This window comes from Gobius niger (genome assembly GCF_951799975.1).
Source record: "Gobius niger genome assembly, chromosome: 2".
Lineage (NCBI taxonomy): Eukaryota > Metazoa > Chordata > Actinopteri > Gobiiformes > Gobiidae > Gobius > Gobius niger.
In genome coordinates, this window is record NC_136853.1 from 39,206,597 (window position 1) to 39,219,524 (window position 12,928).

General features: G+C 42.6%; 1 long non-coding RNA gene across 1 annotated transcript in view; it reads right to left on the reverse strand.

The window, feature by feature from the left end:
* The window catches only part of LOC306960201, a 508,646-nt gene that overhangs the window by 73,136 nt on the left and 422,582 nt on the right, over positions 1-12,928 (reverse strand). The gene's annotated exons all lie outside the window — the stretch shown is intronic.

A 12,928-nucleotide genomic window follows, 5' to 3' on the forward strand; every position in this document is an offset into this window, starting at 1 on the left:
AAGCCTAGTGAATGTAGTGAGTGAGTGAGTGAGTGGTTGGTGGTGGTTGGAGGGGCCGATGGCGCAGACTGGTTGCCTCGCTTCTGTCAGTCTACCCCAGGGCAGCTGTGGCTACAATAGTAGCTTACCACCACCAAGCATGGAGTGAATGAATAGTGCAATGTAAAGCGTCTTTGAGTGTCCAGAAAAGCGCTATATAAAACCGATGCATTATTATTATTATTATGATGTGGAGCCAGGCGGTCAGAATCACCTGGCTGGAGGATTCACCTATTGTACATGTTTTTTGTCGTTGGGGAAATCGGAGTACCTGGAGGAAACCTACACAGAGGTAAGAACATGCAAACTCCATATAGAAAGGCCCCGTCATAGTGGGCATCGAACCCGGGACCTTCTAGCAGCGCTACCATGCTGCCCTTGCACTTAAAGAGAGATTCACAAGACAAAAATACCTCCACTAGTACATCGGTCAACATCTGTACTCATTTTCAAACAGAATGAATTAATTTAAACTTAATCTTTGTTAAAGCAAAATAACTGGAGTTACATTTTTTGACACTGGTCAATGTTTCTCCCTCCATGCAGAGAGCATCCTCATGGAAGTGTTTTATGAGGTGCCACAGAAACGTATTACCTAATGAAACGCAATCCTACATCGAAGTACACAGTGGTTGCGGCAGTTTTTAAACAGCTAGAAACATCTGGCACTACTGATAGACAGCTACAGTTTGCAGTATTATTATTACTACAGTGGTGCACCTGTTAGGAGGAACATAGAGAAGAACACCTAACCTAACCATTGATCAGCTCGGCAAACTGTTTTGGCAAATACTAAAAATGGATGGGATCCCGTATCTCCTTTAGTGTCAGACCTTTATATGGAGATGTTTGCAAAAGAAATCACAGATAAAAACTGCCTTCCCTTCCTGGAATGTTGGGTAAAAGTGGATGTGTCTGTCCTCTGTACCTTAAATAGACTCATATCGACCAGTACCTCAGTTTCTCCACATATCACCCACTCATCCATGCGGTGGTTAGCACAGAGCAGATTCCATCATAACCTGAGAGGTCGTCCAGTCGTAGAATACCTTTATGTCCGTGAGGCAGAGCAGATTTCACCTTTGCTCCAGTCAGGTGCTCATAGAAGTCAGCGTAAGGAGCCCAAAAGCAGAACACTGAACAAACCTCCCAGAAGATGGTGAACGACTATTGTGGAGGGAGCGGAGGGAGCTGTGCAGGAGGGAGAGGAAGGAGGAGGTGGAGCTGACCAGTGCAGGACACCACGCTCTGAAACAGGGACAAACCCAGGAGGCAGTGCACCGTTTCCTGCGGGTGCTATGGTTTCTGTTATCTCCAAATAAGAAAAACATGTATAATAGGTGAATCCTCCAGCCAGGTGATTCTGACCATCAGCTTTGGCCCTATGCATCAGGACGGGTTGCCTCAGTGGTATCAAAGGATGGGTTAAATGCAGAGGACATATTTCCCTATGGGGACAATAAAGTATACAAACAAACAAACAAACAAACAAACAAACAAACAAACAATTCAAACAAACAAACAAACAAACAAACAAACAAACAAATATGCTGGTCAGGTTGGCTCACAGTGGCAGCGTGGCTCAGTCGCAGCAGCTCAGGACTTACACTTGAACACAATTTCGCTGTACAATGACAAATAATGCACTTACTTACTTATTTAAAGCTCAGATCACTCTGCCCTATTAAGCATGTATTCTCCAAACACATTAATCCTGTGCAAAAGTCTCTCCACTAGCTTCCTAGAGTTTCAAAATTAATCTAAACATCATTATCCCTGCGAATAAGGCCACAAAGAGTATGGCTCCAATCTGTCTCCAAGACACTATAGTGCCATATCAGTCAAATAGAGTAAAGGCAGGGCTATGGTGACTTCTCCAGTCTATAAAAGGTACAGTAGGAAATCTTACCTACCAACAAAAATGTGGATTTTTCGGTTAAAAGTTTGCACAAATTATTTACCTTCTATTAAATATACTTCTTCAACATAACTTAAAGTGGAAAAGGCTGAAGCAAATGCTCACATTGCCCACCCTTTTAACATCTTACATCTAGCATCAGACTATACGGAGTTTAAAAATGTTAAAATTATGTGTTTTCCTCTCCCTACATGTTCTAGCAATGTCCTAATGTGTAGAATGAGCTCAGACCTGTTCACCACAACTGCCTCTAAAATCCTGCACTGTCACTCAAAAAAGGTGTTAATTCGGGTCCAAATTGCCGTCATGCACAAGCTTAATATACCAGGTGCAGTTATACGTATTACCTGAGGTGGCAGTAGTGAGTATAAAATGGCCAACTTGCATCTAGCCCCTTTAAGTAGTTGAGCATTCTTGATTTCAAAATCACATCATTACAACGCTCAAAAGGAGAAGGCCGCAGAAAGAAAGCTTATGTGCCTACTCCATATTCACATGAACATCAATGCATTTCAGAATAATCTATACAGCATGTATAACATGCTTTGTTATGAATCAAACAGTCAAAAGGATTCTTTTAAATAAGTTGATTGTCTTAAACAAACTCGTACTCAGAGTTCATATTTGACAAGTGCCATACTTTTATATTTGCTCTTAATAGGGATAAGGTAAGGTGGAAGAGAGAGGGACATACCAGTAATTTGAGCTCCTCTCTGTGGTTATTCCAGAGATTGACCTCTTTAACTGAAAAACAAAATCTCCTGATATTTGTTTTAAATCTTTTTTTCTAAACATCTCTACTCCTCTTGGCTCATACCGGCTATCTAAGTTTGTCCTTTTAAACATCAGGCCAAGCTCCAGTCTTATGGAATAACTTCCAGCTCTTGAGAAGCAGACAGTCTCCGCATTAGAGGCCACATAAGACTGGTCTCAAAACTTTCTCTTTGCACTGTATCTGTGTACACCTCTTTGAAATTACCTATGGTCAGCTCTAAATCTACAACCTATAGCAAAGCTGCCCATGGAGTAACAATGCTGAGGAACTGAGCCCTATCCTCTGGTTCATCTTATTGTATAAAAAAGACCTGGGCAAAATACGGAGATGATTCAGTCCGGCCCTCAACTTGTAGAGCATAAATTCATAAGTATGTAAAAGTAAGTCTCTAGCCCATTCCTGTGCGGAGTTATGATTTTTTTTTTATTACCAGAATGCTCACTCCAGCCATAAAAAAAATAAAAATAAAAGGAAAGAATTCCACAGGTGTCCAGCAGAGGGCACTGACGTAATAAGAAATCAGGATATAAACAACACATTGTGTGACTTGCAAGTGGGAAATGGACAGTCTGCCCCTGGGCAGCTGTGGCTACAATAGTAGCTTACTACCACCGAGTGTGGAGTGAATGAATATTGACTACAATGTAGCAGACTTGTGACACAGGCTTGTAAAGTGTAATAAGTGTAAGTCGTTTTTTTGAGGCCACAGTCCTGTCAGGCTCATTATTATTAATTTATTGAAAAAAAAGTCCTCAATGTATTTTCCTAATCAAAGCATTTTTTTTATTTTGCAGCTTTTGTTTATGTACCCCGGCGATGCACTCCCCATATATTATACCAATATCCCGATATAAATTTGAGTTATTGTTGGTGCGGCTCCGACTCAATTCAGGCTTAATTGCCCACCCCTGGTATAAACTTTGTTACAGTATTTGTGTATATATATATTGTGTATTGTGGTCATACCGCCTTTGCTCTGCCCAATCCCGTCAGACCTTGGAAGCAAAGCAGGGAAGGGCCTGGTCGGTACTTGGATGGGAGACCGTTTGGGAACACCAGGAAGCCTAGCGAATGTAATGCGTGAGTGAGTGAGTGGTGGTGGTCGGAGGGGCCGATGGCACAGACTGGTTGCCTCGCTTCCGTCAGTCTACCCCAGGGCAGCTGCGGCTACAATAGTAGCTTACCACCACCGAGTATGGAGTGAATGAATAGTGCAATGTAAAGCGTCTTTGAGTGTCCAGAAAAGCGCTATATAAAACCAATGCATTATTATTATTATTATAGTATTTCCTTTACCTGTTGCCTGTTCGTTATTACATGTTGTCCACCTGAGGGGAGAGGCTCGTGTCCCACAGGAAGAAGGTCCCGGGTTCGATTCCCACCTGAATGGGGCTTTTTTGTGTGGAGTTTGCATGTTCTCCTCGTGTCTGCATTTCCTCCGGCTACTCCGGTTCCCAAATTGTCCCATGTAAAGCGCTTTGTGACTATGTCTGTGAAAGGCGCTATACAATGATAGTTCTTTCCTTCTGTGTCAGATGCCCTGCCACTGGCTGCTCGATGCTCCAGTGGTCTTTCTTTCTTGCTTGCTTCTTACTTTCTTCTTCTTTCTTTCTTTGCAAATTGCAATATGCCTAGTCAGTGATTTTGTTTTTTAATGAACTCCACATATAGAGCATCTGTTATGAAGTGGGGCATCAGGGGTTATAACAAGGTTATCCTGTAGAGCCGTCCACTACACCAAGATTTTCGCGATTTCTCAGAAATTAAAAAATTGCTCCTATTTGCACAAATCACTGGCAAGGGATTTTTGTTCTCCCTGCATTTCTTCCGAAAACTCACATTGGCACAGTGATCAGGGCCAGCAAAGACTACATGTGAGTGGTCGACATGCACACGTCTCAAACAGAATGCTTCACCAGCGCCCCCTAGAGGGTCAACTTCTATGGGATTTGGGAAATGCAATTTTTGCTGTAGGCCAATGATATTTGGCAGTGTTCGCACACCTGGAGACACTCCATCCACTTTCTTCCGCTTTATCCGGGGCCAGGTCTGAAGCAGTCTGAACAGAGATGCCCAGACTTCCCGATCCAAGCACTCTTCCTCCAGCTGTTTTGGGGGGATCCCGAGGTGGCGTAGGCCAGCTTAGACATAGTCCCTCCAACATGTCCTGGGTCTTCCTAGGTCTTCCATACTTATAGCTCCGCCCTCTCATAAACAGGAAGTCGGTCATATTGGATGTTTTAAATGGATGTTTCAACTAGTCCTAAGAGACATTGGGCTAATAATAATCAAGGTTTTGGGATACTGTCCACAGTTTTCATGTAGCACCCCAACAAAAAACATGCTTCCTGTATATTTGACAACATCTCACAGGCATACGCACTATCGAATCTCACTCATATTTGGATGATATAAACCCACTCATGGCCTGAACAGAGGGTAAATGTCTCAACAATAGCTTTCAGTTAAACATGTTATCACTTTAACACTAGATGGGCCTGAACCATAGATGGAAGAGAAAACCAGTTATCCATTCATAGTAATGATCCCAAGTGGTCCGTGAAATGAACATGGTTGCTCAATCTCCTCTTACGAAGCATGTTTTTTAAAATGCAAAAGAGGCGGGAAGCCCCACCCTCGCAGGGCAGACAGACTGGCTATGAGCCTCCACAGTCCTGTCAATCATAGGTTTAGATCGATATTTCTAATATACAAAAAACAGCGCAGTTAAAAAATATGATACATAGCCCAGTGTTGTCACACGAGTCATAGCAAATTTTAGTAAAAGAAAAACTCTTTGGAGCCAGGCTTTTAAGCAGTTTAAACGAGGCCCAAAGCGACATAGGAATCCTGTTTACCAAGTGTCTTTTGGAGTCGCCTGAGGACCAAAGAGAAGGGCTTTCCTCCCCATTGGCCTGAATTTATTTGCATGACCACAATGTTGACCTATGCTATAGCACCCCCTGCTGAAATGCATGACATTTTATATGGGACTAAAACAGGAATGGTAGATGCTTTGGGGGATCACTGTGCAACTGGCTGCTGGACTTTCTGACAGGGAGACCACAGGCTGTACGTGTCCGCGGCAAGTCCTCCAGAACCATCACACTGAACAGGGGGGCTCCTCAAGGCTGTGTGCTGAGCCCCCTCCTGTTCACTCTGCTGACCCATGACTGCACTCCAAAGTACGACTCAAACCTCTTCATCAAGTTTGCAGACGACACAACAGTGGTGGGTCTCATCAGCAACAGAGACGAGTCAAACTACAGGAGTGAGGTGAGCCGTCTGGCCATGTGGTGCACACAGAACAATCTCTCTCTAAATGTGGAGAAGACAAAAGAGATTGTTGTGGACTTTCGAAGAGCGCGGGTCGAGCATGCTCCTCTAACAAGCAATGGCGCTGCAGTGGAGAGGGTGACCAGCACTATGTTCCTGGGTGTGCACATCACAGAGAAGCTCTCCTGGACCATGCACACTACATCACTGGTCAAGAAAAGCAATTAGAGCCAGAGTCCCAGCCTCCATTGTGTGCAACTTCTATAGACGGATTATAGAGAGCATCCTGACCAGCTCCATCACTGTGTGGCACGGCGTCAGCACTGCCCCATGCCGAAGGAGCCTCCAGCGCAACGTCAGAGCAGCGGAGAAGATCTGTGGAGCCCCTCTCCGCTCTATTAAGGAGATGTACACCACCTGTCTCACCCGCAAAGCCGTCGAAATCACCAGGGACCCTATGCACCCATCACACAGTCTCTTCAAGGTAATGCCTTCAGGGAGGAGACCGCGGAATCTATGGGCCAGTTCCAGTCGACAGAAGAACAGTTTCATACACAAGGCCATCGGGAGGCTGAACTCCCTGCACTCCCTCCCACCCCTCTTCCCTCACCCCCTGCTCCACAATCAAGGATGAGAGAAATATAATTTAAAATAATTCACATGGTTTTACAAATAAAAATGTTTTGAATTGCAGATAGTTCCAGTAAATCCCTCTCACTAAAAGAGCTAATCAGACCTAAGCCCTATTGTAGGGGTTCTCAACCTTTTCAGGCTGCGACCCCCAAAATCACTCAACAAACAACTCGGGACCCCCTTCTGTAAAATGTAATTAGAATATATAATAATTTAGGTGCAAAACATTTACAATCTGGTTTAATGCTGTTAGTTTTGATGCTATATTTTGATATTTGGCTTAATTTCACTAAAATATGCTGTTTTCAATTCAAAACACATCAAATTCAATATCAGAAATCAATCAATCAATCAATCAATCAATCAATCAATCAATCAATCAATCAATCAATCAATCAATCAATCAATCAATCAATCAAACTTTATTTATAAAGCGCTTTTCATAACGAAAGGTATCACAAAGTGCTTTACAGATTACAACATTTAAAACAATACACCTGGCACAACCTTCCATATATATATTTTATATATTAGGATTATATAAATAGATTAGTCAGCTAAAAGCTAAGCTAAAAAGGTGGGTCTTGAGCCTGCTCTTAAAAACATGAACGTTCTTTGCAGCCCTGAGCTCCTCCTCAGGTCGTTCCAGAGGCGAGGGCCGTAATATTGGAAAGACGCCTCACCATGAGTCTTTTTGTTGACTTTAGGAATAACTAGGAGACCCCTGCCAGAGGAGCGAAGGGGCCGTGAAGGTTCATAAGGTAAAAACAGTTCTGAAAGATAAGAAGGACCAAGACCATTAAGACATTTACAAAACAAAGAACAACAAAAGAACTTTAAAATCGATCCTGAAACACACAGGGAGCCAATGCAGCGATTCTAAAACCGGTGTAATGTGGTCCCGCCTCAACAAATGTTTGTACAATGTTTTTACATCTCAAAATCAATGACCCCCACTTCAGTGTTCTTTATACCGGATATTCTAATGAACTAGTCCTGGGTTTTTGATTGAAATGATCTCAAACTTGGTCAGTACCTTACAGACAGAGGCCAATCTATATCATATTTGAATTGCATAAACCCACATACAACCTAAATACGTAAATGTAAATGTGCACTGCTCACGATAACAGTGCCCCTGCTTAGGATGACCATACGTCACGAAAAATTTGGGACAGTCCTGAATTCAAGGCTTTTGTCCCGGCTCCCAGACCATCCTGAAAATGATCTTAGTCCAGCATCAGCAACAGTAATGCCTCAATTAAAGACCAATAAGCACATCTGTTTGGACCGGTTGCCTGAGAGAGAGCGCTAGAGCACATGTGAGTGCACGGTCACACTCCACCCCACACCCCAGTCCGCAAAGGCCACCTATGCACCCGAGTGAAGCTGGCCCTCCTTTAAACATAAACTTATAAAATATGTCAATCGTTTGTGCCATAAAAAAAAAAAAAATTTGTACTGTTACTGTTTTTGAGATATTGATGATTCCTTTTTGCATGCAGTGTGTGTTGCCCTGCGCCACTGACATTCGCCTCAACCTCAAAGGACGTGTGTGGACGCCTTTAAAGTTTGTAATAGTTTAAAAAACAGAACAGGCACAAATGTAAATCTTTACAGCACAGACTTTTTGTTTATATATATATATAACTTATACATTTGAGTATGATGCGAGGCCAGGCTCACGATGGTCATCGACGTGACAGCACATTTCATTTCTGCGCCAGTTTTGGAACTTTTATGTCTTTCTCCCTCTTATAAAACAGTTGCACTGCATCATTTTTGCAATTTTGTACATGCATTCTACCTATGAAACAAAACAAAAAACTATATTACAGCTATCTCATGTAGAATAATGTGGGCAGTCACTCAGCAGATATTTTATTCGTTTACGTGGTCGGGACAGTGCATGATAATGAACATACATGGGTCTCATGTCTCATGCATGTAAACACGCCACACCGTATTGTAGCCTCGGGTTGATTTCCATCCGTCCCCCATGCGCACTCTCACACACACTCTCATTCATTTTGGTCTATTATACATGTTTTCAGGGAAAACTCCACACAGAAAAGCCCTGTCCAGGTGGGAATCAAACCCGGGACTTTCGAGCTGTGAAGCATGAGCGCAAACCACTGCACTGCCATGCTGCTGGGGCGAGGGCCTTCATTGCCGCTTGTGGCTTTAATTTTGTTTATTTGTCAGGAATCCTGTACAAATCTTACAAATGCTTATACCAGATTTAGCAAGCCTATTGCTAATTTCAATCTACAGTCCACGGGCTGATGCACACAACTTTAAAATAATAACAATAATATGACTTACACTTGTATTGCCCTTTTCAAGCCTGTTTGTCCAAGTTTTGCAAAGTGCCAGTGTATCCGGGAAGTACACTTTTTTTTGACAATTCTTTCGAAGGTTTGCAAATTGATTAAACATCAAATACATGTACATAAGTATTCAACTCTTTTATTCAGTACGTTGTTGAGGCACTTTGTTGAGGCACCTAGGCAGTGATTACATGATGAAACAAGCTTGGCACGCCTGCTCTTGAGGTATTTTTTCCCATTCATCTTTGCAGATTGCTCCACAGCTTTTTTCAGGTCTTTCAAGAGATGTTCAATCGGGTTCAAATCTGGGCTTTGGCTGGGCCACTCAAGAACATTCACAGACTTGTCCCGAAGCCACTCAGTCATTACCTTGGCTGTGTGCTTCCTGTCGTTGTCCTATGGGAAGGTATAACGCTCGAGAGCAGGTTGTTTCTTTTACGCTTGGCAGGTCAAATAATTCTATCCTGGTTCCATCAGACCAAAGTATCTTGTTTCTCATGGTTTGAAAATGGTTTAGGTGCCAAACTCCAAGCGGACTATCATGGTCCTTTTACTGAGGAACTGCTCAAGTTTGCGGATGACTCTACCCTCATTGGACTCATCTCCAATGGTGATGAGTCTGCCTACAGGAGAGAGGTGGATCGGCTGGTGTCCTGGTGCAGCCACAACAACCTGGAGCTGAATGCCTAGAAGACAGTGGAGATGATCGTGATGAAGAAGAAGAAGAAGAAGAAGAAGAAGAAGAAGAAGAAGAAGAAGAAGAAGAAGAAGAAGAAGAAGAAGAAGAAGAAGAAGAAGAACTTTATTTATATAGCGCCTTTCACAGACTCTGTGGCAACTAGTTTCCCCTGGGGGAGACTGGCAGGAAAGTCACAGCCCCACCTTCCCCCCTCACCCTAACAGACTCTCCCACCCCCATCTCCATCGTGGACTCCTACCATTTCCTGGGCACCACCATCACCCAGGACTTCAACTGGGAGCCAACCATCAGCTCCGTCATCAAGAAGGTACAGCAGAAGATGTTCTTCCTGCAGCAGCTGAAGAAACTTAGCTGCTGACCAAGATGCTGGTGCAGTTCTATCCTCACCTCCTTCATCACTGTGTGGTACCCCAGCGCTACAGACCGGGTAAAACATCGACTGCAGCTCATTGTTTGTGCTGCTGAGAAGGTGTTTGGCTGTAGGCTCCCACCTCTCAAGGACCTGTACACCTCCAGGACCCGGAGGCGTGTAGGTCGGATCACAGCTGACCCTTCTCACCCTGGACATGGACTATTCACCCCTCGCCCCTCTGCGGCCCACTTGGACCCATACATTTTGCACTGCTCTATTGCACTATGTGGTATGTCCACACTCATATCTGTTGCTCACACTTAATGCATCAGTACCTCTTTAAATACATTCCTGCTGTGTCAAATTGTTTGTTTTTTTGACCCTCAATGCCGCAAAAAAATGTCTGTACTCCTCTACAGATCTGTGCCTCGAAACAAATCTTTCTCAGAGGTCTGAAGACAATTCCTTTGACTTAACGGATTGGTTTCTGCACTGCCAGCTGAACTGAACTGAACCTTATGTTGGCAAATGTGTCTTTCAAAATCAAGTCCAATCTTATTTACCACAGGTGGACTCCAGTCAAGTTGAAGAAACATCTCAACGATGATGGGTGGAAACTTGATGCTCCTGAGTTCAGTTTTTTGTGTCAGAGCAAAGTACTTTTGCACATGTGATGTTTCAGTTTTTGATTTTCACAAAATTTGCAAAACTTTCTACAAAAAAAAAACGTTCACTGTGTCATTAAGGGGCAGTATTGTGTGTTGGCCGGTGAGGATTTTTTTAAATTTTATTTTGGAATAAAATTATAACATGAGAAAATATGTTATAGGTGAAGGGGCGAGAATATTTTCAGTATTTTTATGTCATACGGTGTGGCCGTTGAACAATTGTGCTAAGTTACTCCTATCCTTTTTAAAGGTTATTCGAATTGAATTGGATGTACTGTAAAGACAGGTGTAAAGCTATGGTAAGAGATAAGTATTTGAGAAACATTCTAGGTTATTATGAAAGATAGTGAAGTGGATCAGCTTAGCATGGTGACCCCTTGTTATCATAATCCTCATTATGGTTCATTGACTGACATTTGCTAAATTTTAATATTGCTTTGAACACACAGCTAGAAACACTTGAACGCGACTTTTGTTGAAATTGTCACAATTGAATTGAATTAAACTTTATTATCTCACTTGGGGAAATGTGCTCTGGGCACGTAGCTGATAACATACAGACAACAATTAGTAATATAAAATTGGTGACAAAAATAAAACAAGTGTAGATTTGTACAATGTGATAAATAAACACAGTAAATCCAGCATCAGAATCGTTGCCTTTGTGATCTTTTGGATAGTTCAGGGAGAAGAATGCATGCTTTAATATAGAGGGAGAGACAACAAGACAGAGATCAGGTTGGGCAAAGGCACAGCTTAGGTTGACACCAGTTAGTTATTTCTCTTGTTGATGGCAGACCCCATGAACACTTGCTATAACTTCAAACACCTTGAATAAATATTTTTTCATGCACAGAGAGTGTCCAAACATGCCACTAGGTTCTATTAACGCATAGTGCATGTAATTGTGAAGATAAAAGATCTCGGCCATGTCCATGAAAGGCAGTAGGTTCTCCCCCCAGTCCAAACAGCATTCTTATGATAATGGAATAATGCTGGTGCTTTAGTTAATTGTGTATAGGCGATAGTGGTGGGCACCTTTTGTTGGGAGCTCTCGTGCGCTGCGCCAAAGGCAAGGGCTGGCAGGGATTAAACTCTGCACAGCAACTCAACAAAAACGCAAGTTTCTCTGACTTTATTGAGTCTGTTAAGTTCTGTTAAGTTCTGTGCGCATATATTTGTCTTCTGCGTCATTAAAAAATACAACAACATGAATCAAGACCGCTCAGTGGGACGTAGCATATGGCACAATTAACTTGGGAGTTTATTGTATTTCAATAAAAGTGCAACGTTGTGAACAATATGAAGCATGTCAATTGAAGAAAAGCATAACAATGACATTCTGAATAGTAATAGCCATGGAAACTAGGTTAGGCCATCAATAAAGGCGCTTAACCTAGACCAAATATCTGATTAGAATAAGCCAGACCATCGTTTTGTTTCATTGCCAAAAAAATGTCATAAATAAAAAATAAAAAATAGCCTATACAGAAATGTGCTGTGCCATATATGCAGTCAAACTTCTTTACTCTCTCCGTTATGGACCTTAATTTAAATCAGGTGCAATAGATGTTAGAGCAGCTGCGTCCGATGGGCCAATAAACTGTAGTTATAACGCGGTACAACAGCAGCGACTGTTGAGACGCCATTTATGATGTGACCGGTGAGTATCACAAGGTCAGCCTGCGATTTCCCAACACTTCTTCCACTTTCATGACTTGTCAATAACTCGCCATTCTTTTTCAGCATTAGTTAAATAGCCTAAAATACCCGTGGAAAGTTCAAACATTGTGCAAAACGACTGTATTTTTGGCTAACGCTAGCCTCGCCGCGAAGTGCCCGACGGCCCCACAGGTGCATCATCATCATCGTGCCTCTGTACGCACGGTCGCACTGTAGGCCAACTGTAGGCTTATCTTCAAAAGCTATATCATACGCTGTTTGTTGCATCTTTATCATTAAGAATTCAAACCTGTGAATATTTTATAAGTGTAATTCATATTTTACGCCGACTGTCGTTTGGCGTTTGAGAGAACCAGACCCGTGCCAATTAGCCGCCGTCACATAGCAGTCTAGCTAACTTCGATTATTTTTTTTTTTTTATGATTTATGACTTTACGCATCTTACGTAGAAGTTCATGTTAAGTTACTTATTTTTCCAACCGAAATGTCACAAGGCACGAGGGCTCTACTGCTATGACAACCGCATCATGGCCGTCCCTTCACTCTCTCCATAA